The sequence below is a fragment of the Bison bison genome, unplaced genomic scaffold (assembly GCF_000754665.1).
Source record: "Bison bison bison isolate TAMUID 2011002044 unplaced genomic scaffold, Bison_UMD1.0 scf7180017864249, whole genome shotgun sequence".
Lineage (NCBI taxonomy): Eukaryota > Metazoa > Chordata > Mammalia > Artiodactyla > Bovidae > Bison > Bison bison.
Window position 1 is genome coordinate 654,418 of NW_011494821.1, and position 4,772 is coordinate 659,189.

A 4,772-nucleotide genomic window follows, 5' to 3' on the forward strand; every position below is an offset into this window, starting at 1 on the left:
GATGGAGCCACTGCTGGCTTCAGCGCCCATGGTGGGGAGGGGTGGGAGGGGGGATGCACACTAACCGCCTCCACCAGCTGCTGACAGACACTAACTTTGTATCCGTTCAATAAGCATTTCATAAATAAAAGCCTAGAAAAGGTCCTTGTCTCTTTCTTGGCTGAACTGAGTGTGTCTCAACGGCCCCCCAGGCCCACACAGGCCCGTCACCCCCTCTCCCCACCCCACTCCTTTCTTTCTTTGGCTTCATCTCAGCTCTGCTCCACTTGTTTGTGGCTTTTGGAGCTCCATCACTTGGTGCTGGGAAGACCAGGTGTTCACACAGGGCTGCCTGTGTAGGAGGAAGCGTGGACCCAAACCGGGACTCCTGGAGGAAAATGGAGCCCAGGATGCAGCTGCAGGTGAGGGAGGCACCCAGAGAAGGGCCCAGAGGGGCCACACCTTGTTCCTCAAGTGACTGCCCAGGGGAGGCTTAGGGAAGCCCCTGGGAGTCCGAAAGGGTATAGGCTTGAGGTCAGGAAGAACTGGGCCTAAGTCTCGGGCTTGTCACTTTTTACCTCAATCGCCTTGTCAAGTCACATCACTTCTCTGGGCCTCGGTGGTCCCAACTGGGAAATGAGAATGAAAGTGAAACTCGCTCAGTAGTGTCTGACTCTTTGCGACCCCATGGACTATACAGATCATGGAATTCTCTAGGCCAGAACACTGGAGTGAGTAGCCATTCCCTTCTCCAGGGATCTTCCCAACCCAGGGATCGAACCCAGGTCTCCCGAATTGCAGGCGGATTCTTTACCAGCTGAGCCACAAGGGAAGCCAAGGAAATGGGAATAATAATTACATAACTGTCTTGCTGTAAAGATTCAGTTGTTGACTTAAATATTTATTGAGCACCTGCTCTTTGCCAGACATCATCTAGACCCACAGCAGTGAGTACTACAAAGTCCCCACCCTCATAGGACACAGCTTCACTGTCCAGTACAGTAGCCACCAGCCACATTTGGCTATTTACACTTAAATTTATAACAATTAGAACTAGGTAAAGATTTAGTTCCTTGCATCAGCCACCAAGTGGCTCGGAGCCACTCGCAGCTAGTGGCTAGCATACTGGATGGAGACCATTTTTGTCATTGCACAGACTTGGCACTGATGCAGAGGGAAGAGAGAAAGTACACGTCATTGCATATGAGAGAGTGTGTTGTTCAGTCGCTCAGTTGTGTTCCACTCTTTGCGACCCCATGAACTGCAGCACGCCAGGCTTCCCCATCCTTCATCATCTGGAGCTTGCTCAAACTCACGTCCGTTGAGCTGGTGATGCCATCCAACCATCTTGTCCTCTGTCATCCCCTTCTGCCTTCAAACGTTTCCAGCATTGGGGTCTTTTCTAATGAATTGGCTTTTTGCATCAGGTGGCCAAAGTACTGGAGCTTCAGTTTCAGCATTAGTCCTTCTAATGAAGGACTTGAGGATTGACTGGTTTGATCTCCTTGCAGTTCAAGGGGCTCTCAAGAGTCTTCTCCAACACCTCAGCTCAAAAGCCATCAATTCTTTGGTGCTCAACCTTCTTTATGGTCCAACTCTCACATCCATACATAGTTACAAGAAAGTATAGCACACACTGGATTGAGGAGAGTTACCTCCCATGGCAGGTAGAGAGAAAAGCTAATATAATGGGTATACAGAGAGAGCTCTTTGAACTGGTGACTTTATTATTATTTTTTTAACATTTATTTATTTGGCTGCACCAGGTCTTAATTGCAGCCTGAAGGATCTTCAGTCTTTATTGAGGCACGTGGGATCTTTAGTTGCAGGATGCAAAGTCTTAGTTGCAGCATGTGGGATGTACTTTCCCTGACCAGGGATCCAACCCAGGCCCCCCACCTTGGGAGCATGGAATCTTAGCCACTGGACCACCAGGGAAGCCCCGACTTTTTTGTTTCTCAAGTTGGGTTGTGGGATATAAATTTTACGCATATTTTTCCATATCTTTTTGTATATCCGAAATATTTTGCAATTGGAAAAAAGTTTAGCACAGTGCTGGCTCTTGCCCTTCATCCCTCTGGTCTCACCCCTCAATCTCAGAATTGAGCAGGAAGAAACAGAGGGGAAACAGAGTGAGTAGTTTAGGAGGCTTTCCTGGAGGTGGATGATGACGTGGAGAGAGGGGATGCTGTGGCTTTGCTGCCATCCTCTCCTTTGAGTGCAGCCCTCTGTTCCTCTGAAAAAGAAATTTCCACACAAGCAATTCCCCCTCCCTTGTATAGCGGTCCCCAGGTACTAATTGGCATTCTGCTAATTAGCCTCATTGTCAGCACTAAGTGCCTCTTTCCCTAGGGGACCATTATCTCATTAACTGTGGGGTGGAGGCAGCAGCTGCCCTGGGACTGGGCTGGGGTAGGTGGGCTTCTGCTTCATACCATCTGTTGGTCTATCTGCTCTGCCCTCATTGGTCATGGAGTTTCTTGAATGGAGACCCCCACAGGGCAGGGACAAGAGCAGTCAGAAGAGTTGGCTCTAGACCCAGGATGAAAAGAAGAAATCCAGCTTCCCAAGATGGGTGGGAGGATCTGAGGGTGGTTGTGTCTGTGCAAAATACCCATCCCTCAGGGATCCAAAATTTGTCTTATTTTTAATACTTGTAACTTTTTTTCCCTCCCAATATTTCTTTGGCTGCACTGGGTCTTAGTTGTGGCACATGGGATCTTTGCTGTGGCACTGCAACTCTTTGTTGCCACATGTGGGAGGGATTGAGTTCCCTGACCAAGGATTGAACCCTGGTCCCCTGCATTGGGAGCATGGAGTCTTAGCCACTGGGCCACGGGGGAAATTTCTATTTTAACTTTTCTTGATGCCCGATTCAGGGCTTCCTCCACCACATTACCTCTTTTTAAATTATTATGGACAGTTTCATATGTACATAAAATTAGAGAATAGGGGATGGTGATCCCTTAGGTACTCATGCATCAATACTCCAGCTTCAATAATTATCAGCACGGGGACTTCCCTTGTGGTCCAGTGGTTAACAGTCTGCCTTGTAATGCAGGGGACATGGATTGGATTCCTGGTGGGGAACTAAGATTCCCCATGCTGTGAAGCAACTAGGAAAGATGACACAACAAAGACCTGAGGCAGCCAAATAAATAAATAAATATTAAGGAAAAAATCATCAGCATGGGGCCAATCTTGTTTCTCCAGTCTTCTCCAGACAATGCTGTCTTCCCCAGGCCCAGATCCCATTGCCTCTTGAGGTTTGGCTGGCCATGTAGCCTACCCTCCTCCCCCCAAACTGTGATCTTCATTTGGTCATTCACTGATTAAGTATCTCTTTATTAAACACAGCCTAAGAGTAAAGTGAAAGTGTTAGTTGTTCAGTCATATCTGACTCTGCGATCCCACAGACTATTGCCTCCCAGGCTCTTCTGTCCAAGAGATTCTCTAGGCAAAAATACTGGAGTGGGTTGCCATTCCCTTCTGCAGGGGATCTTCCCAACCCAGAGGCTGAACCTAGGTCTCCTGCACTGCAAGCAGATTCTTTACTGTCTGAGCCACCAGAACAAGACCATGGGGTAGCAGGGAAAAAACACAGAATTTAAAGTTAGTGCTTTGTGAAAGTCATTAATTTCTCTGAGGCTCAATTTACTAATGTCTTACTCTTAGGCATTAGTAAATTTATTGAGAGTTTCATACATACGAAGTGCTTCACACATTTAATTTTATTTTATTCTAACCTCCCTGTTATTATCCCTATTTTACAGTGATAGAATTGAGCCTCAGAGGGATGAATGACTTGCACAAAGCACTAATGTTAAATTCTGTGTTTTTTCCTACTATCCCATGGTCTTGTCTTTGAGTTACTATCCAGTGCCCACCAGATACAGAGGCTTCATTCACATACATGTTACTAAACCTCTAGTGGGTGCCAGGCCCTGTGTTGAAAAAGGCTGACATAATTCTTACCTTTAAGGAGATTCAACGTTTTACAATTCAAGGTATTAAAAGTTACCATGGGTTGAAGCCTGGTGGCTAAAACAGAAGAGCCAAACTCAGTCTCAGGGGGTCAAGGAAGGCTTCATGGAGGAAGTAATTTAGACATGAAGGGCAAAGCAAAAGGCAGTGAGAATGGGCATGGTCAGAATATTCCAGAGAGAAGAAGTGGCAAGTGCAAAGGCTGGAGGAGGGTCTGTTGAGTTCTGGAAACTCATGGAGAGGATTTCCATATGGCTAGAGTGTGTGAGGTTGAATGGTAGAGTACTGAAAAAGCAGGCTGGAGAAGCAGGCAAAATCTTGAAGGGTCATGATTGCCACACTTTAGACTCAAAAGACAGTGGGAGTCAGCGAAGGATCTTAACAGAAGAGTGACATCAGATTTGAGTGAGTTTTAGAAAAACCAGGCATTATGAGCATAGAGAATTGACCTTAAAGAGGTCAGGCAAGAAGATCAAGTAGGAGGCTAATAAGAGTATTGAAGGTGAGTGATGACTGTGGCTTGGACAAGGACAAATGCAAGGTAAACAGAAGAGGGGGAGAGTAGGGGAGCAAGACTGGATGTGCATCTGAATGTGAAAAGAAGGGTCCAAAAGGAGAGTGTCTGTCCCTTTCCAAGGACTTCTCATTTAAACTCTCGCAGAAGGCAATGGCACCCTGCTCCAGTACTCTTGCCTGGAAAATCCCATGGATGGAGGAGCCTGGAAGGCTGCAGTCCATGGGGTCGCTGAGGGTCGGACACAACTGAGTGACTTCACTTTGACTTTTCACTTTCATGCATTGGAGAAGGA